The sequence below is a fragment of the Lolium perenne genome, chromosome 5 (genome assembly GCF_019359855.2).
Source record: "Lolium perenne isolate Kyuss_39 chromosome 5, Kyuss_2.0, whole genome shotgun sequence".
Classification (NCBI taxonomy): domain Eukaryota; kingdom Viridiplantae; phylum Streptophyta; class Magnoliopsida; order Poales; family Poaceae; genus Lolium; species Lolium perenne.
Genome location: NC_067248.2, coordinates 165,490,291 through 165,503,011, shown reverse-complemented (window position 1 = coordinate 165,503,011; position 12,721 = coordinate 165,490,291). Strand labels below are relative to the sequence as shown.

At 46.9% G+C, this 12,721-nt stretch overlaps 2 long non-coding RNA genes across 3 annotated transcripts; both read left to right on the top strand.

The window, feature by feature from the left end:
* Window positions 1-562: 562 nt before the first annotated feature.
* On the top strand, window positions 563-4,007 carry LOC139831054 (uncharacterized). Its single transcript, XR_011745225.1, has 4 exons — window positions 563-750; window positions 838-1,086; window positions 2,356-2,439; window positions 3,781-4,007. It is a non-coding gene; the product is annotated as an uncharacterized lncRNA (long non-coding RNA).
* A 1,160-nt stretch (window positions 4,008-5,167) lies between these two features.
* Window positions 5,168-8,695, top strand: LOC127300512 (uncharacterized). Of its 2 annotated transcripts, XR_011745224.1 has the most exons (4): window positions 5,168-5,438; window positions 5,527-5,774; window positions 7,041-7,124; window positions 8,469-8,695. It is a non-coding gene; the product is annotated as an uncharacterized lncRNA (long non-coding RNA). The 2 variants fall into 2 exon arrangements; XR_007851350.2 differs by lacking the exon at window positions 8,469-8,695 and having other exon boundaries at window positions 7,041-7,483.
* The last annotated feature ends 4,026 nt before the right edge of the window (window positions 8,696-12,721 follow it).

Genomic DNA, 12,721 nt, shown 5'->3' with positions numbered 1-12,721 from the left:
ATACCCCTATTAGATTTTGGTTGTTCTTTTTCTTTTGTGCATCATCATGGCATATGCATCATATCATTCACAAGATTTTGTCAAATAAAAATTATTTCTAAATAAAAACTATTTTCTTTTCCCCCTCATATGGTTTCTATATAAAAATCCTCCCTCGCTCTTTTCTTATTTTAACAAACCCCGAAATAAAGAAATTTGCAATATTTTGGATGAACTTGTTTTAATAAAATATGGTTTCAAAAATGTGATCATGCTTCCCCGTTTTTCTTCATCCTCCTCTTCCTTCTTTTGCATGCTCCATCCATTCTACCCTTCTCTCTTGTTTTTTCTGCTATGAATACGTGACAAGCTTCCTGGGCATCTTGCCTTGAGCCCAATAACCGATCGTGGCAGCTCAACCTTTTTTCTTCTTCTTCCTAGCTTGGCTTGGTCCTTTCCTTCTAACTCGCCATTTCACTGCAAAACGTCTACTCCTCAGCCCATCTATCAACGGAAGCCTTCGTGTCGCCTTCTTCCTCGTACGGCTGCCCATCCGAGCACTCCACGTCGACAGTGCATGGATGTGACGGCCAGTGATCCAGCTCTTCCTCTATAAAACAGCCAGACGGCCGTCCCATCTCAACCCTAGTCCCTTTTCCTTTTTCATCGCCGCCGCCACTCTCTTCAGCTTCTTCTTTCTCCCGCTAGTTTCCAAGTCGACCACGCCGCCTCCGTCGCGGACGTCCAACGCTTCCCAAACCTCTCTGTCTGGTGAGCTCCGCGTCCTCCCGAGCTATTCCTTTCTCCTTTCTTATTTTCTTGCCGTGCTACGGCGTTGATCGCCACACTCTGCCGCAGGTCCTCCTCGTTCCGGCACAGCTCCGCCGTCTACTCCACACCACCGTCGTCATGGCCGCCGTCGACGCTACATGAGCCGTGGAACGGAACCCTGCCTTCCTCCTCTACGTCCTCGTCTACTTCCCGGAGCCAAACGCGCCAAGAACTGCTCGAGATCTTCCACGTCTGCATCGTCTACGTCCCGGCCACCTCGTCTTCCTCGTCGCCGGCGACCTTCTCCGCCGCTTCCTCGTCTCCGACCACCCCAGGGTGAGCAGCGTCAGCACCTTCTCCTCCTCCCCTTCGCATGGTCCCTGCATCCTCGAACGTTGAGAAGAAATCAAACGGAGACGAACACGAAAACACACAGTTTTATTCTGTTTCACGGTCTTGACTTCCGACGAAGATCCCTGTCGACACAGGCCATCTTAGCACACACCGTTTGCTCCATTCGATGCACAACATCACCCTATCTCCGCCGGTATTTGAATCGCCCAAAACGGTGCAGTATCGGCGATGTTATCGTCTTTCCAAAGTTAGCTCCAGAAGCTGTTTTCAGTTTTCGGTTCATTGTCGCTGTCTCGTGTTACAGTTTTCCGGCGAGCCTCCCCGTCGCCACCGTGCGCCGTTTACCACCAAGTTGGTTCCTTTTGAATCATGGCACTACCTTCTTACTCAACCTTGTTTGTTTCGCTCAAAACTCTGCCAAAATTCGTCTCGGCCACAGCTTTAATATCTGTGCACATTCGCTATCTACAGGGACGCGCTGTCGTGATCTTCAGTTCGTAGTGTCATATTCAGTTATCTGTTCCTACCGTTGTATGCCTCCAGGTTGCGCACGCAAGGGCCACCTCGCAGCAGCCAGCGCTGCCTCTTTCTCCCAGTGTGAGACACAATCGATCTGGCCAAACCAATTAAGTGCAACGCCTCCTCTTATCCTTTTTATTCAGCTAGCACATCTTGCAAATCTTGGATCCATCCATCCAGCAGCTTGCGTGCTTGCTTGGCTAGCTCGCAGCTGTTCCCTATTTTGGGTTGGCACTCAATTAAATTCCAGTTAGCACTTTCTGTCTTATACGTGTCTGCCCCTGTTTTAATTTAAACTTCCAATTTTCAACTTTGGTTTATATTTGTATACAACTTAAAATAAAATGTGTTATATATGAACCTTGATAATAAAATGCTTTAAATAATAATATGACATTCATATGCATGTTGTATCTCACAGCATATCATGTTGTTGTAGTTGCATCGCACCTAATATTTAAATGCGGAGTATTTTGAAACACCGATTTGGTTTTCCCCGCTCCATTTAATATTGAAGTAGCGAACCCCTGCCATGTTATGCCATGCTAACAACCACTTAACTTTGTCGGTAGACAATGCAACTCCAACTCTAATTGATTGTCCGGGGTTCCGACTCCGCTTAAATTGGATAAGTGCATCGCATCATATCTTCCATGTCATGCATGCATATCATTTTGATCATGCCGGTTCTTCTTCTGTAGTTATAAGCTTTGCATCCGATGTTTGTTGTAGCATTTGCTTCTTCCCGGATAGGATCGCGAAGTGGTGTGTGAGATACGCCAAGTCCTCCGGATGTTCCTCGGCAAGCTTTAACAGGCAAGCATTTCCCTTATACTTCTGCCCCTGCAGAAGTCGCTCACCTATTTTATTTTGCCTTCTCCCTCATGCTATCCTTAAGTTGCGTTCTTGTCACGTGTCCCTTCCACTTGTTACCTCAAGCAGCCCATATTGCCACCACCAACCACCAACCACCTATGGCTATTGTTTGGTTATCGGGTCTGCCTTGCGAGTCGTAGTGCATGCTAGTGTTGTTTTATCTCGTTACCGTTATTGCTATCTTATCGGGTTATCAGTTGGGAATCATGACACATGGTTTATGGATATATCTGTTGAGGGTATCATGGTTACTTGTTAATAGTTGTTAGCGGAGGCATCGGTGGGTCAGTTGCTCGTTTTATGACGGCTCACTTGTGTTTCCTAAATATCTTAGGACCCCGAGTTCTTGTTATCTGTTCCGAGACTGAGCGCTCTAACCACACGTGGGTATGTTTCTGGGTCTCCCCTCGACCACTGCCGGAATCTACAGCTTTGTCCAGTGGCCACAACTAGTTTGCAATGTTTCACCATTTGTTGTTTGCGTGCATGCCAGCCTGTTACTTATTTATTTTGGGAAGCCCAGTGAGCCTTGTATCCCTTGTTTCTGGTATGCACGTATAGGTTTGCGGCCTGAGCGTTTATCGCATGCTGAAGCGGGTCATTCGCCCCTGTGTGTGTTTTGACCCTCGGAAGCCGTGCACGCAATAGCTAGGTCCGTTTCGGAGATACGGCCGGACTTCGATTCGGGTTCAACTTGGTTAGGTGGCTTCCTGGACATTGTTGTCGTGAAGGAGAGTGCGAGTCGTTATATCCACCTATCGCAAGTGGGTTGATCGTGCGTGTGGGCACATTTGGGCACCTGCAGGTTAAATCTTATCGATAAGCCGTGTCCGCGGTTATGGACGACTTGGAGCTGTATGACTCGATCATAGACAACTTACACCTGTTGTTCATTGATAATAACTTGCGTAGTAAGTTAGCACAACTTCAATACTAAATGGGTAAAACTTGACAACCGTGTGAGTGCCTTTGTAAGTACTTCCTTGCGAGGGGGGAAAGTATCGGCTGTGTTATGTTTGCAGAGTATAGAACTGTTAGTTCATGCGCTCTCTCACCTTCTCTGTTTATACGAATGTTGTAGAGTGTCTCTATAGGTTTTTAGTGCTCGCGCGCTGCCGCTTAACCCCACCATATTGCCTATGACGTTCCTCTTGCGCCCTCTAAGTCCCCTGCGTGCCTCAAGTACAAAGGACGACTGGTTGGCGAACGCTTATACGTCTTGAAGTCTTGTTAAGTACGAACCCGTACTTATTGCTGCTTCTACGGGATATAACCGGGCAGGTATGAAGATATGTTCGACGAAGACGACGCTAGCAAGGTTACCCTTCCGGCTTGGCCTGGGCAGGGTTATGGACGCCACTGGTTATCTTCAGGACTCTTAGTCCAATTTGTATCTTGTCCGTACTCGGACGTATTCGATCTTCTGTATGATTTGGATCTTTGTATTGTATATTTGTATCTTGACTCGTTGGAGTCGTTGTTGTAATATATGTTTCTTGTGGGCTCTATTGTAATCCTGTTGTAATGTTACCGCTCGTGGTAATTCCTCTGGCATCACGTGTGCTTTGTCGCGCACGTCATGTCGGAGGGCGTGTCGGAATCGATATCGTGCGGATTTCGGCGGGTTCGCTGGGATCCTCATGGTACCGGTTCCGGGGCGTCACAAGTTGGTATCAGAGCATCAGGTTGACGGTACCCCACTAGTCCAGCCTTTAGGATAACCTTGCCAACGGTCGTTGCGTTTAGAGCGTCAAAACTATTTTCTAAAATTCGCTGGATAGTTCTGATTAGCTCTGATTTTTCTCCTTATCTAAATTCTTTCTCCTCTTACCTTTGCGAGTTTTGCATCCTCTCTTATCTGCTTCTCTGAGTCCTAGGTTCCGACGTGGGTTGGACGATCTTTGCCCTCACCTAATAGGTTCGATCTTCGGAGGATCCGACAGGAGCGCATCATCAACAGCGGAACAACGACTTCTTGTTAGTGGTGTCGCCGATCTATGCGGATCAAGAATTCTTGTTAGTGGTGTGGAGAAGATCAACACTTCGCCATAAGAAGGTCCCACGCCAAGGTCGGGTGAAGATCAACGATGCGCCAGAAGATCCGGTAGTTCGCCTCTCTCCCCCTTAGGTTGACGTGGGATCTCGGGGCGCGATCCCTTGTTAGTGGTGTCGATTGTAGCGGCCCAGGAAAATACCCCTATTAGATTTTGGTTGTTCTTTTTCTTTTGTGCATCATCATGGCATATGCATCATATCATTCACAAGATTTTGTCAAATAAAAATTATTTCTAAATAAAAACTATTTTCTTTTCCCCCTCATATGGTTTCTATATAAAAATCCTCCCTCGCTCTTTTCTTATTTTAACAAACCCCGAAATAAAGAAATTTGCAATATTTTGGATGAACTTGTTTTAATAAAATATGGTTTCAAAAATGTGATCATGCTTCCCCGTTTTTCTTCATCCTCCTCTTCCTTCTTTTGCATGCTCCATCCATTCTACCCTTCTCTCTTGTTTTTTCTGCTATGAATACGTGACAAGCTTCCTGGGCATCTTGCCTTGAGCCCAATAACCGATCGTGGCAGCTCAACCTTTTTTCTTCTTCTTCCTAGCTTGGCTTGGTCCTTTCCTTCTAACTCAAGAGCACCGCAAAACGTCTACTCCTCAGCCCATCTATCAACGGAAGCCTTCGTGTCGCCTTCTTCCTCGTACGGCTGCCCATCCGAGCACTCCACGTCGACAGTGCATGGATGTGACGGCCAGTGATCCAGCTCTTCCTCTATAAAACAGCCAGACGGCCGTCCCATCTCAACCCTAGTCCCTTTTCCTTTTTCATCGCCGCCGCCACTCTCTTCAGCTTCTTCTTTCTCCCGCTAGTTTCCAAGTCGACCACGCCGCCTCCGTCGCGGACGTCCAACGCTTCCCAAACCTCTCTGTCTGGTGAGCTCCGCGTCCTCCTGAGCTATTCCTTTCTCCTTTCTTATTTTCTTGCCGTGCTACCGGCGTTGATCGCCACACTCTGCCGCAGGTCCTCCTCGTTCCGGCACAGCTCCGCCGTCTACTCCACACCACCGTCGTCATGGCCGGCGTCGACGCTACATGAGCCGTGGAACGGAACCCTGCCTTCCTCCTCTACGTCCTCGTCTACTTCCCGGAGCCAAACGCGCCAAGAACTGCTCGAGATCTTCCACGTCTGCATCGTCTACGTCCCGGCCACCTCGTCTTCCTCGTCGCCGCGACCTTCTCCGCCGCTTCCTCGTCTCCGACCACCCCAGGGTGAGCAGCGTCAGCACCTTCTCCTCCTCCCCTTCGCATGGTCCCTGCATCCTCGAACGTTGAGAAGAAATCAAACGGAGACGAACACGAAAACACACAGTTTTATTCTGTTTCACGGTCTTGACTTCCGACGAAGATCCCTGTCGACACAGGCCATCTTAGCACACACCGTTTGCTCCATTCGATGCACAACATCACCCTATCTCCGCCGGTATTTGAATCGCCCAAAACGGTGCAGTATCGGCGATGTTATCGTCTTTCCAAAGTTAGCTCCAGAAGCTGTTTTCAGTTTTCGGTTCATTGTCGCTGTCTCGTGTTACAGTTTTCCGGCGAGCCTCCCGTCGCCACCGTGCGCCGTTTACCACCAAGTTGGTTCCTTTTGAATCATGGCACTACCTTCTTACTCAACCTTGTTTGTTTCGCTCAAAACTCTGCCAAAATTCGTCTCGGCCACAGCTTTAATATCTGTGCACATTCGCTATCTACAGGGACGCGCTGTCGTGATCTTCAGTTCGTAGTGTCATATTCAGTTATCTGTTCCTACCGTTGTATGCCTCCAGGTTGCGCACGCAAGGGCCACCTCGCAGCAGCCAGCGCTGCCTCTTTCTCCCAGTGTGAGACACAATCGATCTGGCCAAACCAATTAAGTGCAACGCCTCCTCTTATCCTTTTTATTCAGCTAGCACATCTTGCAAATCTTGGATCCATCCATCCAGCAGCTTGCGTGCTTGCTTGGCTAGCTCGCAGCTGTTCCCTATTTTGGGTTGGCACTCAATTAAATTCCAGTTAGCACTTTCTGTCTTATACGTGTCTGCCCCTGTTTTAATTTAAACTTCCAATTTTCAACTTTGGTTTATATTTGTATACAACTTAAAATAAAATGTGTTATATATGAACCTTGATAATAAAATGCTTTAAATAATAATATGACATTCATATGCATGTTGTATCTCACAGCATATCATGTTGTTGTAGTTGCATCGCACCTAATATTTAAATGCGGAGTATTTTGAAACACCGATTTGGTTTTCCCCGCTCCATTTAATATTGAAGTAGCGAACCCCTGCCATGTTATGCCATGCTAACAACCACTTAACTTTGTCGGTAGACAATGCAACTCCAACTCTAATTGATTGTCCTGGTTCCACTCCGCTTAAATTGGATAAGTGCATCGCATCATATCTTCCATGTCATGCATGCATATCATTTTGATCATGCCGGTTCTTCTTCTGTAGTTATAAGCTTTGCATCCGATGTTTGTTGTAGCATTTGCTTCTTCCCGGATAGGATCGCGAAGTGGTGTGTGAGATACGCCAAGTCCTCCGGATGTTCCTCGGCAAGCTTTAACAGGCAAGCATTTCCCTTATACTTCTGCCCCTGCAGAAGTCGCTCACCTATTTTATTTTGCCTTCTCCCTCATGCTATCCTTAAGTTGCGTTCTTGTCACGTGTCCCTTCCACTTGTTACCTCAAGCAGCCCATATTGCCACCACCAACCACCAACCACCTATGGCTATTGTTTGGTTATCGGGTCTGCCTTGCGAGTCGTAGTGCATGCTAGTGTTGTTTTATCTCGTTACCGTTATTGCTATCTTATCGGGTTATCAGTTGGGAATCATGACACATGGTTTATGGATATATCTGTTGAGGGTATCATGGTTACTTGTTAATAGTTGTTAGCGGAGGCATCGGTGGGTCAGTTGCTCGTTTTATGACGGCTCACTTGTGTTTCCTAAATATCTTAGGACCCCGAGTTCTTGTTATCTGTTCCGAGACTGAGCGCTCTAACCACACGTGGGTATGTTTCTGGGTCTCCCCTCGACCACTGCCGGAATCTACAGCTTTGTCCAGTGGCCACAACTAGTTTGCAATGTTTCACCATTTGTTGTTTGCGTGCATGCCAGCCTGTTACTTATTTATTTTGGGAAGCCCAGTGAGCCTTGTATCCCTTGTTTCTGGTATGCACGTATAGGTTTGCGGCCTGAGCGTTTATCGCATGCTGAAGCGGGTCATTCGCCCCTGTGTGTGTTTTGACCCTCGGAAGCCGTGCACGCAATAGCTAGGTCCGTTTCGGAGATACGGCCGGACTTCGATTCGGGTTCAACTTGGTTAGGTGGCTTCCTGGACATTGTTGTCGTGAAGGAGAGTGCGAGTCGTTATATCCACCTGTCGCAAGTGGGTTGATCGTGCGTGTGGGCACATTTGGGCACCCCTGCAGGGTTAAATCTTATCGATAAGCCGTGTCCGCGGTTATGGACGACTTGGAGCTGTATGACTCGATCATAGACAACTTACACCTGTTGTTCATTGATAATAACTTGCGTAGTAAGTTAGCACAACTTCAATACTAAATGGGTAAAACTTGACAACCGTGTGAGTGCCTTTGTAAGTACTTCCTTGCGAGGGGGGAAAGTATCGGCTGTGTTATGTTTGCAGAGTATAGAACTGTTAGTTCATGCGCTCTCTCACCTTCTCTGTTTATACGAATGTTGTAGAGTGTCTCTATAGGTTTTTAGTGCTCGCGCGCTGCCGCTTAACCCCACCATATTGCCTATGACGTTCCTCTTGCGCCCTCTAAGTCCCCTGCGTGCCTCAAGTACAAAGGACGACTGGTTGGCGAACGCTTATACGTCTTGAAGTCTTGTTAAGTACGAACCCGTACTTATTGCTGCTTCTACGGGATATAACCGGGCAGGTATGAAGATATGTTCGACGAAGACGACGCTAGCAAGGTTACCCTTCCGGCTTGGCCTGGGCAGGGTTATGGACGCCACTGGTTATCTTCAGGACTCTTAGTCCAATTTGTATCTTGTCCGTACTCGGACGTATTCGATCTTCTGTATGATTTGGATCTTTGTATTGTATATTTGTATCTTGACTCGTTGGAGTCGTTGTTGTAATATATGTTTCTTGTGGGCTCTATTGTAATCCTGTTGTAATGTTACCGCTCGTGGTAATTCCTCTGGCATCACGTGTGCTTTGTCGCGCACGTCATGTCGGAGGGCGTGTCGGAATCGATATCGTGCGGATTTCGGCGGGTTCGCTGGGATCCTCATGGTACCGGTTCCGGGGCGTCACACTCTCCCCGTTCCAGCGGGCAGCGGAGGTGTGGTAGATCTCCTCCAAGTTCCAGCAGCACGACGGCGTGGTGGTGGTGGTGGAGGAAGAAAAGCTGCAGGGCTTCGCCTAAGCCGTAGCAGCGTATGGTGGAGGAGAGAGGCGGCCAGAGGAGGAGACAATGGGATGGGGTGGCTGGCCACCCCCTCCCCTCTTTATATATGGGGGAAGGTCGGCTGGGGTGGCCCCCTTTCCCATCTAGGGTTAGGGGGGGGCGGCGGCCAAGTGGGGGAAGAGGGATTTCTTCCCCCCCAAGTTGATCCCCCCTAGGGTTTTGGGGTAACCCTAGGGGTTTGGCCGGCTGGGCCTTGAGGGGCATGTGCCCCTGGCCCATTAGGCTAGGGAGCACCCCCTCGGCCCATGCTATACCTCCTAGGGTCGTGGGCCACTGGTGGGACCCCCGGAACCTTCTAGAACCTTCCCGGTCATCCACCGGAAAAATCCCGAACTTTTCCGAAACCTAGAAATCAACTTCCCTTATATGAATCTTATTCTCCGGACTATTCCGGACCTCCTCGTGACGTCCTGGATCCCATCCGAGACTCCGAACAAACTTCATCTCCATACCATATTCAAATCTACTTATGAGACATCAAACCTTAAGCGCGTCACCCTACGGTTCGCGAACTATGCAGACATGGTCGAGACTCCTCTCCGAGCAATAACCAATAGCGGGATCTGGAGATCCATAATGGCTCCCACATATTCAACGATGACTTAGTGATCGATTGAACCATTTACATACGATGCCGATTCCCTTTGTCACGCGATATTTTACTTGTCCGAGGTTCGATCATCGGTATCTCCATACCTTGTTCAACCTCGTTACCGACAAGTACTCTTTACTCGTACCGTGGTATGTCATCTCTTATGATCCAATCATATGCTTGCAAGCTAATCAGACGACATTCCACCGAGAGGGCCCAGAGTATATCTATTTGTCATCAGGATGGACAAATCCCACTATTGATCCATATGCCTCAACTCACACTTTCCGAATACTTAATACCATCTTTATAACCACCCATTTACGCAATAACGTTTGATATAATCAAAGTACCCTTCCGGTGTAAGTGATTTACATGATCTCATGGTCGAAAGACTTAGGCAACTATGTATCAAAAGCTTATAGCAAATTGAACTTAATGACTTGATCTTATACTACGCTCATTTGGGTGTGTGTCCATTATATCATTCACCTAATGAAATAACCTTGTTATTAATAACATCCAATATTCATGATCACGAAACCATGATCATCCATTAATCAACAAGCTAGTTATACAAGAGGCTTACTAGGGACTCCTTGTTGTTTACATAACACACATGTATCAATGTTTCGGTTAATACAATTATAGCATGGGATGTAAACATTTATCATGAACACTAAGATATAACAATAACTAATTTATTATTGCCTCTTGGGCATATCTCCAACAGGATATACTTCCATGTTTAGTTTCGTGTACACCAGATTCGCAACAACAAAAAATGTGTACACCATTTTTGAGAATTTGGGGGCGCTTTACTTATATATACATCATGTGATACAGCGCACATTATGGCGAGCATAACAAATATTTAAGTGTTTATGTATGCAAAAGTAGTAGAACCTATGGTGTTTGTATGTTTGACTATGAATACATAGCATCAACACATTCACATCGATATTAAACCAACAATTACTTGTAAGACGCATTTGACTACTGATAAAAAAAGGTTGCCAATAGTTTGATTTAGGAGCATGATATCTGGACGGCGATATGGTTTATCTTGTGCGCTGTAGGTAAAAAAAATACGCAAAGTTGTTGGGACCTGATACGTCTCCAACGTATCTATAATTTGTTATGTTCCATGCTAGTTTTATGACAATACCAACATGTTTTAGTCATACTTTATAATGTTTTTATGCACTTTTCGGGACTAACCTATTAACAAGATGCCGCAGTGTCAGTTCCTGTTTTCTGCTGTTTTTGATTTCAGAAAAGTTAGTTTACGAATATTCCCGGAATTGGACGAAACAAAAGCCCACGGTCTTATTTTCCACGGAGTGTTCCAGAACACCGAAGGAGAGACGAAGAGGGGCCACGAGGCGGCCACCCCACATGGCGGCGCGGTGGGGCCCCTGGCCACGCCAGCCTATGGGGTGGGCCCCTCGGGCGCCCCCCGAAGCTGCCCCTTCGCCTATTTATTCCTTCCGTCGCGAAAACCCTAATACCGAGAGCCACGATACGAGAAAAGTTCCAGAGACGCCACCGCCGTCAACCCTACCTCGGGGGGTTCAGAAGATCGCCTCCGGCACCCTGCCGGAGAGGGGAATCATCACCGGAGGGCTCTACATCACCATGCCCGCCTCCGGACTGATGCGTGAGTAGTTCATCCTTGGACTAAGGGTCCATAGCAGTAGCTAGATGGTTGTCTTCTCCTCTTGTGCTATCATGTTTAGATCTTGTGAGCTGCCTATCATGATCAAGATCATCTATTTGTAATGCTACATGTTGTGTTTGTTGGGATCCGATGAATATGGAATACTATGTCAAGTTGATTATTGATCTATCATATATGTTATTTATGTTCTTGCATGCTCTCCGTTGCTAGTAGAGGCTCTGGCCAAGTTGATACTTGTGACTCCAAGAGGGAGTATTTATGCTAGATAGTGGGTTCATGTCTCCATTGAATCTGGAGGAGTGACAGCAACCCCTAAGGTTGTGGATGTGCTGTTGCCACTAGGGATGAAACAACAATGCTTTGTCTAAGGATATTTGTATTGTTTACATTATGCACAGTACTTAATGCAATTGTCTGTTGTTTGCAACTTAATACTGGAAGGGGTGCGGATGCTAACCTGAAGGTGGACTTTTTAGGCATAGATGCATGCTGAATGGCGGTCTATGTTCTTTGTCGTAATGCCCTAAGTAAATCTCATAGTAGTCATCATGATATGTATGTGCATTGTTATGCCCTCTCTATTTGTTAATTGCCCAACTGTAATTTGTTCACCCAACATGCTACTTATCTTATTTGGAGAGACACCACTAGTGAACTGTGGACCCCGGTCCATTCTTTTACATCTGAAATACAACCTACTGCAATCATTGTTCTCTTTTGTTTTCTGCAAACAAACATAATTATCCACACCATACGGTTAATTCTTTGTTTTCAGCAAGCCGGTGAGATTGACAACCTCACTGTTAAGTTGGGGCAAAGTAGTTTGATTGTGCTGTGCAGGTTTCACGTTGGCGCCGGAATCACTGGTGTTGCGCCGCACTACACTCCTTCACCAACAACCTTCACGTGGCCTTCATCTCCTACTGGTTCGATAAACCTTGGTTTCTTACTGAGGGAAAACTCGCTGTTGTACTCATCATACCTTCCTCTTGGGGTTCCCAAAGGACGTGTGCTTTACCGTCACAAGGAGCTACTTTTCTGGCGCCATTACACCCCAGGGATTTCTAACTCCCACACGCCAGCAGGACCCTATATTTTTTTTTAAAAAAATGCCTAGAATGAGCGCAAAAGAAAGTTCATCAAACCCTACAAAGAAAAATCGGACGTAATCACCATAGAGTTTTTGGATGCCAGTCTGTCGAGCTTGCCGTGGACTCAGAATGCACAGCGATGGTTTATGATGGAGTTGATGGCTGCCAAATTGCCATGGTGAGACCAGCTCCAACTTGCACCATGGAGAAGGGAAAACTTAACGTAAGGAAGAGTGCAGGGAATAGGAGTGCTGGATGGAGAGTAATAAACACCAATACTTGGCTAGCGAGTGGGGACCGTTCGGCTCCATCTGTCGCTACAGACAGAAGTAATTTTGGTAGAGAAGTCGCT